This window comes from Apostichopus japonicus, chromosome 2 (genome assembly GCF_037975245.1).
Source record: "Apostichopus japonicus isolate 1M-3 chromosome 2, ASM3797524v1, whole genome shotgun sequence".
NCBI lineage: Eukaryota > Metazoa > Echinodermata > Holothuroidea > Aspidochirotida > Stichopodidae > Apostichopus > Apostichopus japonicus.
In genome coordinates, this window is record NC_092562.1 from 5,479,413 (window position 1) to 5,492,522 (window position 13,110).

At 38.5% G+C, this 13,110-nt stretch overlaps 1 protein-coding gene across 1 annotated transcript in view; it reads left to right on the forward strand.

The window, feature by feature from the left end:
• Positions 1-13,110, forward strand: part of LOC139975765 (galanin receptor 2a-like) — a 195,724-nt gene that overhangs the window by 132,536 nt on the left and 50,078 nt on the right. The gene's annotated exons all lie outside the window — the stretch shown is intronic.

Genomic DNA, 13,110 nt, shown 5'->3' on the forward strand with positions numbered 1-13,110 from the left:
TCAAATGTCGCTATCATTCCAACGATTGATTATATTATTCCTAACTGCTTTCCTGTGTCACGGTCAAGCAGTCTTCACACCCCCCTAAATTATTTGGACCGCCATGTATATAAATATAATTATTTGAGCCTATGGGGACAACTTGGATCCATTTTCCTGAGTTTCAAAATCAAATCTGTTTTATATTACGTTTGTTTTTCTTTTACCTCACGTTTCCATCACTTCTTCTTATTCCTTATTCTAATTATTGCATCATTTTAAGTGACGGTACGTAAGGTGTTCTAGTATTTTGGGGAGGAAATCCAAAAGTCAATATTTACAAAGGGTATAAGACTGTGTACCCAGCGCGTTGATACCATAGAAGTGGCTGTTTCAAACCCGACACCCTCCCCTTATTTCTTTTAATGTCAGAAGTCGGAAGTCGGGTCTTGCACCCATGGACCCTGGAATGATAGGGTAAAGATAACTTCAATGCTCCCTCTTCCAGGGCACGGACACCCCCAGCAGAGCTTTGAGATTCTCTTTCGGACATGTACTTGGTAGAAGAAATATCAGAAACTGCTGTAGCTTCCTCCGGGGACTGCTGCAGAGTTCCTCTATATGGCTCTGCCTTTCATCCCTCCCACAAGCCTCTGCAGTACATATGTGTGCGTCCGCGTGCTCAACACACACGGTAATGTTCAACTCTTCCCCTATATGAAGATGGCAACGACGATGACGATGATAATAATTAACTTGAATATTGATTGATACATTGGAATAAAACGAGGTAAGGTTTTGGATAAATTAATCATCGCCTGTGCCATCTTTGTGGAGGCCGACGCGATTGGCTTCAGACTTGAGTCATTTCAAAGATTTATATCACTATATAACCAGACGTCTGTCTTTGTTTGTGTATACGATCCTTACACAAGGAAATCCGTCAGTTTTTAGGCTTTGCCTCTATCTAAAAGCAGGTAGGGATTGAACCATGTAATTTTAAAGGAAAATTCCACTATGCTAAAGTTCACTGTCTCAAAATTGATTTTTTTTTTCTTCAAACCTTTTACATCACTATAAACGAAAACCATTTCATACGGTAAGTGTGAGATGACGACGAAGTGGTGAATTCAGAGAATAATGAAAACTGTGTAAACAGTACAAATGTGTCTTTCAAGCACAGACCAGCAAAAGGTACACAAAACAAGAATTTTTTTCAAGTTGGCGTTCTATTTAGGGTTGTACAGCGCTATTGAATACTTCGTAGATTTTAGCGCTTTATAAGTTCATTTATTATTATTATTATTAAGTTATTCTTCTTGATGACATCACAGACTGCAACTTCAACACCAGGAATAAACACTTTTTATTTGTCAAACAGGAAAAGTCCCCTCAAAAAGTTATATTCAAGTTCATGAACAAAATAATTAGGTGAGATTTTCAACAGGTCGTATGGAATGTATTCATATTCCTAGTGGTTATCACACTATCGGCCACATCGGCATATGTATTGTTTTGAGATTCTCCTACAAGCAGGAACTCGCGAAGAAGCCATCGTTGGCTTATCAAAGCCGCCAGCTGACCGAAATCAGTCTCTTACATTCATATTTAACGTCCATGATTATGAATTGTCAATTGCCAACAACTCTGTAACTGGACGACCTACATTAATCTGGGAGTGACTCGAACTGGGGACCTAATGATTGGAAGGCACCGGCGTTAACCACTGAGCTAACACTCCATATCCCTTTAAACGGTGTCACTGACTCAGATAAAAGTTTATACAGTGTCATTTTTATGATTTATAAACAAGAAGTTGTTACGATCGGTATGATGGCCTAATGAAACCAAGGCTTCCTTCCGAACTTTCCTCACTAATTGGCGGTCGAAATGTCTTTGTTTAAACACATGAGCTTTGTGAAATAGGTCTGTACTATCAATTTCGATCGAAGAGACATGATTAAAAAAAGTTAAAAAAGAAAGAAAAAGGGGGCTGAAAAAAATGAAGAGCTGTGAATTTCTTTTGATAATTTTTTTATTTTTTTTATTTTGCCACAATACACAGCTCTATGAAAGGTTAAAAGGATTGGGAGATAGAGAACACATCAGTCCGTACCTCCTCCAAGTGCTACTCGGTATCAGAGGCTTCTAGAGTAATTAATTATATCACCGAACACCCTTTTCCGCTCATTTTTCCTTCAAGATTTTCCCTGCACGTAATTGCATCCGAGTCGCGAGGCTTCTGGCCCATATTAACCCCTAACCCCCACCCCCAAAAGTCTGACATGCCCGGCACAATATATGGGCGGTACTGTTATAATTGCAACGAAAACTTTGGCTGTTTTTCTTCTCATAGTCTGCATGCGATGCGGCCATGAAAAAAAAATAATAAGTTCGAATTGTATTGACTCGTCGGTTTGAAATATTGTAGACTACAACATTTTGTATGTTCATACGAATCATCGTGGAGCTGTGTTATATTGCTCAGTGGCGTAGGAAGGTACTTTTGAGAGGGGGGCTGAAGACTGATGGCCGGCCTGGGGGAGGGGTCTAAGGGGAGGGGGTGTCCCCCTGCCCTTTGGATTTTTCTTTGCATTTCCAGGTGGCCTCAGATGCAATTTGGTGCAATAAAGCACACTTCAACACTCACTCCATTTTGTAAAGAATTTTGCATTTTCACGTGGCCTTAGATGCAATTTGGTGCTCCAAATGAGATTTTTTTTCTCATTTGGAAATGAAAAAGGGGTTTTCTGACTTGCGGAGCGGGGGGGCGGAATTATACTTCCGCCCCCATATTTTTCACTGGGGGGCTGGCGCCCCCAGCCCCCCGGTTCCTACGCCCTTGATATTGCTCGCCTATTGTTACAATACCCCCACACATATTGAAACTTTGAAGTTACAGAATTCTCTCCCATCCTGCAAAGCTAGATCCTTCGTTGTACCTCCTAGAAGTGGTTCACTTACGTAAAACTGTTCATCTTTCACGGCCTTAACTTTCAGCGGAACCTGCATTTAAAAGGGAATTGTTTACATTCAGGTTGTTAAGAATTGATTTGTTTATTTCACCTCCACTTAGCTACAATCTCCATGGTTGCAATGCGAAGGCTGCAAGCAAAATGGCGGTAAGAAATATTTCAATGTGATATAAAAGTGCATTTCGCGGCTAAAAGGTACTTATTTTGTTTGCTTCCCCTGTGACGTCACACCGACATCCACATCCATAAGGAAGGATGTTTTGTGACGTACGAATTGAAACAGTTTCCAAGAATTGATTACCACTTTTGTCAATAAAAGATATATTTAGTAAAAAGTGTTCCATCAAAAGAGGAATTTGACGGTCGCTGTACCTAACTTGTAGAGAACCAACTGAAGTCACGTGTTCACAATATTAACAGCATGATATAGCCTACGGGGGTTAGCATTGTGATTATGCAAGAATGGACACCATTAAAACAGAATATTGAGTCAGCATTTGTACTAAACCGACCAATTTTTGCTCAAACTAACAAATATACTTAAGTTGATTAGACTCAGACACGCTGTTACGTGTGTATTCACCAAGTGACGACTCAGACAAACTGTTACGTGTTCACCAAGTGAAGACTCAGATACGCTGTTACGTGTATTCACCAAGTGACGACTCAGACACGTTGTTACGTGTGTTTTCACCAAGTGACGACTCAGACACGCTGTTACGTGTTTTCACCAAGTGACGACTCAGACACACTGTTAAGTGTTTCACCAAGTGACGACTCAGACACGCTGTTACGTGTTTCACCAAGTGACGACTCAGACACACTGTTACGTGTGTTTCACCAAGTGACGACTAAGACACGCTGTTACGTGTATTCACCAAGTGATGACTCAGACACTATGTTAAGTGTTTCACCAAGTGACGACTCAGACACAATGTAACGTGTATTCACCAAGTGACGACTCAGACACGCTGTTACGTGTTTTCACCAAGTGACGACTCAGACACACTGTTACGTGTTAAACCAAGTGACGACTCAGACACTCTGTTACGTGTGTTTTCACCAAGTGACGACTAAGACACTATGTTAAGTGTTTCACCAAGTGACGACTCAGACACAATGTAACGTGTATTCACCAAGTTACGACTCAGACACGCTGTTACGCGTGTTTAACCAAGTGACGACTTAGACGCGCTGTTACATGTTTAACCAAGTGACGACTCAGACACTCTGTTACGTGTGTTTTCACCAAGTGACGACTCAAACACACTGTTACGTGTTTCACCAAGTGACGACTAAGACACGCTGTTACGTGTTTCACCAAGTGATAATTGTAGTTCATTATTTTGGTACATTTTGCTTCGAAATATTATTCCTCTTTTACCCCTTCACAAAAATAGTATGACCACTCGATATGATTGTTTTACCCTATATTAACCCCCCCCCCCTCCCTCTCCCTCTTCAATTAATGCAAGTTAACTCAATTTCAGTTCAGCGTCACAAGAGGTGTGAGGTGGGCAGCATTTTAAACACATTACCAGTGAAGTGTAACATCTGATACCCAAGTAGGTAGAAGAAGGATGGAACTGAAAGACAATATTTATTACACGAAAATTAAAAAACAAATGCCAGTGGTACAAGTAAAATGATGAAAAAGGACACATGATTCGACATAATAACCACGAGGTACATTATTTTATTATTGAAACATTATTTGCCCAGAAGGAATCTTGTGAACCTTGCTGTCCCTCACGCGCAGAATTATTAATAAAGTTTAGTCGTTCAACAGAAAGCATAGCATGACAGGTTAAGATGTGATGACAAGATTATCGCTTATTAAAGTGTTACTATTAAATTTGCGAATTTAAAACATTAAAACGTTAGTGATTATACCTTCTTCTGTGTAATTATCCTCGCTTATTGAATTTGTTTCTCCTTTGACTTACTGCTCCCCGCCCGCCCCCCCCCCCCCCCTTTAACTCTCAAACAGACGAACTACTTACACCGTCGGCTAAGCTCTGCACAGCTGCACATAAAACAGACAAGATATATAATAATCTCTTCCCACTTCTATCTATCTGGGTAAGATCGGCTGCCGAGATGAATTTATCACTAAAAAGAAAAGAAAAGAAAGGAATGTTTAATTGAAGTACAAACGTGATCAAACTGCAATGTTCAGTTTACATTTTCATTTCATGACACGTCGGAACTTGTGTGTTTATTTTGGCGTTTTACGTTAAAGTGAAGCGGTCACTCTAATGGCTCTCAATTGATCTTTTTATCTGTAGGACGTATAAAGCGTTTGTGATAGTATACAAACCATTTAAACACATGCACCCTGCCATTTGTGTTGAAAGATGGTGCTATCATACTCTATCGTTAAAAGAAGTACCCGAATACAGACTTGTAATTAGTCGGCCGTATTCAGGATAGTTACCTGTACTAGTATACGGGTACTCGCACTAGCGGACGGGTACTCGAATAGTAACATATAGGAACTAGTACAAAACTATAAACGCACATTACCCGTGCTGAAAACCTTCTTCGTTTAGTACTTGTACTCATATCAAGGTGAATTGTGTACTTATACTGTTGCACTCGTGCTATAAATCTACGGGAGACTTAATAATATGTTCACCGAAATCTCACCAGGAGGGAATGGAATAAGACAGAATTTTCGCAATTGTTAGAAAACACTGCCTTATTGTTGTTAGACACACATTGTCTCTGTATACTTGGTTAATAAAAGGTAAACTGGTGATTGTGACGTCAGCCAGTGGCGGAGATTTCTTGTCAGAAGTGGGGGGGGGGGGGGGTTGCAGGCCATTGATGAAATAAAAAGTCATAACTGCTGGCTCACTATCTAAGTGGAGCGCCACCATAAGTTGGCGCGAAGTGCACAAGAATTTTTTGGCAAATATTGCCTCCCAGATTGCAGTAAATGGCACTGCACTGCCCAGGCCTGGAAAAGCTGCATTTAACCATTTCATATTTTGACAATTGAAATCTCATGTTCTGTCACTGATGTGTTACTATAATGAAAAGCAAGATTTTTCGTTTTTTTCATGTTGTATTCTCAACTTGTAAATAAACGGTCACCATGGATTATATAGCCTATTGGCCGTATCCAATCAACTTTTTCTGAATCGCATGCGCTCTACCAGTGCAACATATAGGATATTACAGTAAAATTCATTTCAATGCAGTTTTCCCGCGTGGGTGCAAAATATTCTGAAGTACCGTATGTTGTTTTATTATAGCTGTCCTTGATACTCTCAGTCAGTTACAGCATAATAGTTCTACACTAACCATATCACAGGTTTACACACAGGAAACAAAGTCTAAAACCTAATTAACATTTGAGTTCAGGTGAGTTTTCACATGATTCAAGTGAAGTTTCCAAACATATTCTTTCTTGTTTGCAGCGACCTTCCTGCAAATTCCCAAGCTAGTTGGATAATGTCCTCCGCATGCAGCTTTTTCTTGTGCACGTTACATACGGCCACATGGTTGGTTGACGTCAGTTATGCATAACTATCGTCCCGTGCGGTCTAAACAAACTTAAAACAAATTAAACTTAAACCAATTAACAAACATAAACCGTAACCCTATAGGCTTTTGAATCGATCATGTTTTGATCATTCTTTTCTTGATTTTTGTTTGGAATTCACTGACTCTTTATGACCCACGAACAAGTCTGACCATGATTATAGGCCAACATACTTGCATTTGTAGAGAGTTTCCTTTCGTAAGTATGACTCACTGACGATTAAAAACAGTAGTGCCCATATCGAAAATTGGGTGGGCCGGTGGCCATAGCAAGTTAGCAACGGGCAGTTATTTCAATCTACAGTCATCACATACTCCAAACTTTGCCAAAATAGTCCTAACTCCTAAGGTAGTCCCCTACAACACAACCAATGTAATTATCAATTCATGCCTAAAAACAATTAGAGTACATATTTACCAAACGGTGCTGTGTAAGACGTAAGGCACGTGCGGCGAAATCGACCTCGCATTGATAGTGCCAAAGCGCGCTAGCCTAGCGACAGATTTCGACACTGATATTGCCGACGTACAATGTACTTAGAAACACCTCGTTGAAGTTGGCAAGTGTATAAAGTTCCAAAGCTATTCAACAGCAACAAAACGTTATTTTGTGTATGTCTGTTGTGGGGTGAAGTTAGCGCTATGAGCTACAAGTTCCAATGCGCAAGGTGGGGGAAAGGGGCTAGAAATAATGTGTGGGTCAATTCTAACTCGGTTTTCGGTCGTTAATTGTTGATGTATCAGGTAAAAGGTTGAAATGACTTTAACAATTTCAAATTTAATAATTTGATTTATTATGCCATTTGGCATCATAACATAGGCTATTACAGAACATTACTGGCAAAAATTAGGGGGGGGGGGGTTGATTGTGTGGGCCAACACCCCCCTCTTCAAAAAGTGGGGGTTAACCCCCCCCCCACCCCCCTGTTTCTCCGCCCATGGCGTCAGCCAATCATTACATGTCAAAGGCAATTGTTGTCAACCCCGGAACATGAAGGATGTTACACCTGCATCTTAACGACCCGAGCGCTCATATCAACACATGCGCATGCTCAGGAACCGAATGGGTAACAGATAATGCTGAATTGTGGTTGACATTGAATGCTAACACCCACACGGTCGGTGCATTGAACATATGAGCGCAAAACTGGTGTACTGACTGGGTCATGAATGCCAAAAAAGATATATGTTTCGAAAGAAAAATGAAATAAGCAAAATAAAACTTAAACCTTGTTCATTCGAAATTCGACTTCAAAAAATACTTTATTTTATTTTATTTCTGGCAAAGAAATGAAAGTTACTGTCTGACACTCTTTCGCAAGGTTCTCGGTGTTTTTACCTTCTTGTGGATGAATCTAGCTCGAATAGTTAAATAGAATACAGTTTGTTAATAATAATAATAATAATAATGATGATAATAATAATAATAATAATAATAATAATAATAATAATAATAATAATAATAATAATAATAATAATGATGATGATGATGATGATGATGATGATGATAATAATAATAATAATAATAATAATAATAATAATAATAATAATAATAATAATAATAATAATAATAATAATAATAATAATAATAATAATAATAATAATAATAATAATAATAATAATAATAATAATAATACTAATAATAATAATAATACTAATAATACTAATAATACTAATAATACTAATAATACTAATAATACTAATAATACTGATGATGATGATGATGATGATGATGATGATGATGATGATGATGATGATGATGATGATGATGATGATGATGATGATGATGATGATGATGATGATGATGATGATGATGATGATGATGATGATGATGATGATGATGATGATGATGATGATGATGATGATGATGATGATGATGATGATGATGATGATGATGATGATGATGATAATCAATTTATATAGATGTATGGAATGTTTCGTATTATACTTCAATTTATTTGTCAACCCAAAGCAATAGAGATCTACATTAAAAAAATATCTTTGAGAAGCGTGTGTGACTAGTGTCGCCATCAAATATTCATGTCTTATTATTAATATATACATGACTTAATACATAAATATCTAGCCGGAACTGACACTACAGTTAGTTACGTCACCTTGTTGTGAGGATTACAAAACACTCGTAGTTTTATTGTTTTAGTCAGGCTTCAAGTGTACCCTAATTGTGAAACATTTGACGTCATTCTTTATTATAATTATCAAGTAGCTATACTTGTATTTTTTGAAATTACCCAAGAACCCCAAAACAACAATAATAACTAGTTCAAATATTCACGTTGAACACCCACGACTTCAACAAGTCTCCTTATTTAGCAAATAACTATGTGCGATTTTCATTTAAATTTTATGCAAATTTCGCATCGTCACGTTTTAAGAAAATACTTAACTTCAAAGGGAAATTTCCCCTTGAAGATGTTGTGTATATCGGATGCAAATAGCGTGTACACATCCATTATGCGATTATTAAGCCTAGAAGCAAAACTTGTATAGTGTCTTATACGCTTGTCTTGCAACATGAGCTGGATTCGCCCTTGGTGATCTGAAATTACAGTAGAATTTAAAGTTCCCAATTTCCCAAGCATTGGATCATAGTGAGTGACGTTAAATTGTTCCGAGGAGAGGTATCGCAGGGGCTGCTGTTATATCTATAAAGACAAACGGAATTTATTCACACTGATAAATAATTTGAAGTCATTGGAAATCAGCTTTCAACTCCCTTCTGTGTCATGTACTTTTTGATCTGTGAGCATAATTAATGTAGAGTAAGTAGTATTGCTCCAACGTTCTAATTTATTACCTGACGCACGTTTTACCACGATTAATTAGTACACGAGCACCTATAAATTATTCAACTGTGCATGTGTAATGATTTTAAAGCCTATTTCATCTTCCACAAAAATGAGTTATGAATGTCATGTTGTATGATGTGTGATAATGTGCTTGCCACTATAGGAGTGTAATTAATTTATAATTAACCTCAGTAGTTAATGGTTAAAGACTATAGGGTAAAGGCTTCGTTAACAATAGAACAGACGTGCTCAAGACGGTCTAATAGTATATTTATAATCAAGTATTTGGCGCCGAGGACAGTTTCCATCCAACCCGTGACGAGAATAATGTTACCGTGAGATTTGAATACAAGATAACTAGAATTTAATAATGTGAAAATTGTTGCAAAAGAAGTTACACACTAAAAGGGTATTACATTTAAAGATATTTTGCAGTAATATATACAGAATATAGATAACATACATAAATATCTTTATCAAACCCTGCTCTGCACTGTGCATATATATGTATATACATATAAATATATGTGTGTGTGTAGCCACCCAGCTGACAGACATGTGTGTAGCCACCCAACTTACCGACATATTTACATGTCTAAGGCACATATATGTGAAGTAAAGGTTTGGTTTGGTGCTGTGTTTTATGATAAAAATTGTCTCTTGTAACGTTGGAACTGATGCAAGCAATATTTTGCTGGTATATTTTTGGCAATATTAGTCAATCTTTTACCAATCATCATAACGACAATTGTCCAAGTCTATTCCCCTCATGAAGCATCGACATAGAGTTATACACCGTGATTTCTTCTCTTTTTTAAAACAGTTAAAAAGCTCGACAAGTCTGCTGTTTAATAACTTAGTTCGTGACAGTATGTCACTGTAATGTACAGAACTAATGCACTTACAAGTTTAGCACCGTGTTTTTTCATTCTTACTATTATATGTGGTCGCAGACACTTCAGTACAGGGATTGATTGATTGATGGACAAAGGGTGAACAAAAGTTACGATGAAATCGCAGCATTTAAAATGTCTTTAGTTCATATTTCTCTCAGTCAGAGCCAAAGGATAGGTCAGTCGATTTCAGATCGTGAGACGGCGTTTTATAAACACCAAGAAATCTCATCGATGCTCCGTTCTGTCTTTAAGAAAGAGAGAGATTTCATTTCGTAGTAGTGTGTGGCATTGTCGATAGGACACCATTTCTTTCTTGCAGTATTCCTGAAATAGCTGAGTAAACATCAGATTTGTTGCTGTAAGGATTACCAAACAACAACAGCAAGAAAAGGGAAACAATTAATTGTAACAAGAGTGTCAAAATGCTTGTTCCTTCGGGCACGGTAAGGAAGTTTTCTTTCTTGTAAATAACTTTCTCAACTTTTGCTTTTGTATTTAACTCTAATTAATTATATATGTCGTCATAGTGACGTAAAGAGGGCCAAGGGATGCAGTTACGTGCTTTAGTGTAATCCACAATTTGAGCTTAGGAGCGTTGTCAGGATGTTAATGAGTGGTCAGAGGGGGTGGGGTGGGGGGTGGGGTGTACATAGTAATATCCGTAAGGTTTATAAAACTATTCTTCCCCTAAATATTTATGGCTATCGGCGAGGACAAAAGGTAAGGCGTTTATAAGATAAAGTGAGAAAATGTTCTCTGATGACTTGGTCGCATGCAAAGAGATACCTTGGTTCCCGAAGTATCGGATCTCCATTTTGTCAAGGAGATTAAATCGATTAGAGGGTATAGTTTGACAGTTTTTGCAAGTTTAATTTCGGGATTAGCTATACGCGTTTGCCGTACTGCCAAATGTACAGAACAATACTATTTATATGGTAGACAATTCAGTGGCGGGGCGTCCATACAGTCAGAGGGGGCGGATGCCCACCCCCCCCTGACGGGACTCAAATGGACTGCTGACGCCCTTTTCAGCTTTTTACCACTTTTTACTTATTCGCGATTATTGACTTTTTTATTGCGCTCTCAAACACTAAAGGAGCAGATGTCAAACAGAATAGCATCATATTTCCTAATCTATACTACTGACGGCAACTTTGATTTATTTTTCGTTTGGTCGTCCCAAACCTTCGGAGCCATTATTTCAAATAAGATTTTACAATGGTCAAACTACGTCTTTCAATTTCTATTGTTTTTCTTAATTTCTATTGTCATAATTGGTATTGTTTGCCAACAGTACAAATTTATCTTTTTTTCTGCATTGATTTTCGTTATATGAATTATCAAGCGCAACAAAGAACAAATGAAAAAATAAAAATAAAAAGCACTCCTATAAGATGATTTGACAAATTAATAAATTTGATCTAAAATGCAACTTGATAAAACTATAAATAGGCTATGGAGTTTGGTTTCGTTCGAAGTAACAAATTAAGACTAAACATTGTTACGTAAATCTAGCAACGATTAGAATCGATGCTTACTTTAGTAAGACAGGGAAGAAACTAAAGGCTTCAGGCCAAGGGCGTAGGAACCGGGGGGGGGGGGGCGCCAGCCCCCCAGTGAAAAATGTGGAGGGGCGGAAGTATCATTCCGCCCCCCGCTTCGCAAGTCAGAAAACCCCTTTTCCATTTCCAAATGAGAAAAAAAATCTCATTTGGAGCACCAAATTGCATCTAAGGCCTGGTGAAAATACAAAATTAAGTTTACAAAATGGAGTGGGTGTTGAAGTGTGCTATATTGCACCAAATTGCATCTGAGGCTACCTGGAAATGCAAAAAATTCCAAAGGGGAGGGGGACACCCCCTCCCTTTAGACCCCTTCCCCAGGCCGGCCATCAGTCTTCAGCCCCCCCCCCCACTCAAAAGTACCTTCCTACGCCACTGCTTCAGGCCTAGCCTAGTTTATCAATATAAAGATCAGTTATGTCTTTCGATAATTAGTGGCTGTTAACATGATCTTGTCAGAGTTCATAAACGAAAATGCGCTAATGACTTGAATGGGGCTATGTAAATAAAGTGTGAAGAGACTTGCATAGATTGCGTCTGAACAAAATAGGTCACTCTGTGACCTAAATGTATTGATCAAATTGAAACAGTGTTTAGCAATTACATAAATCATTTAATCAAAAACTCGGGTTAGTGAAATAAGAATCAAATAATAATCTCACGGAAATATTCATGTTTTAGATAAACCATTTTAAGTATTAGTTATTAAACTACACTGTTATGGGACTTTAGTCTTCGAAAGAAGAATAGGAAAAAAAAAACATTTAAAGCTTTGCTACGGCCAATGTTTAAAGTTCTTTTATCGAATGGCAACGGGAAACCCGGGCCTTCTTCAGTGTCATGTGGGCCCTTAAAATGACTGTTGGAAATGACCGTCCTTACCAGTGGCGTAGGAAGGTACTTTTGAGTGGGGGGGGGGGGCTGAGGACTGATGGCCGGCCTGGGGGAGGGGTCTAAGGGGAGGGGGGTCCCCCTCCCCTTTGGTTTTTTTTTTGCATTTCCAGGTGGCCTCAGATGCAATTTGGTGCAATATAGCACACTTCAACACCCACTCCATTTTGTAAATAATTTTGCATTTTCACCTGGCCTTAGATGCAATTTGGTGCTCCAAATGAGATATTTTTCTCATTTGGAAATGAAAAAGGGGTTTTCTGACTTGCGAAGCGGGGGGCGGAATGATACTTCCGCCCCACCATATTTTTCACTGGCGCCCCCAGCCCCCCGGTTTCTACGCCCTTGGTCCTTACCATGACCGCAAATTGTTGTGTTCTGCTCACTTCACTTTATCAAGTTGCATACATGTGTATTGCCTGGAACCAACGCCGATGTCACACTCTAG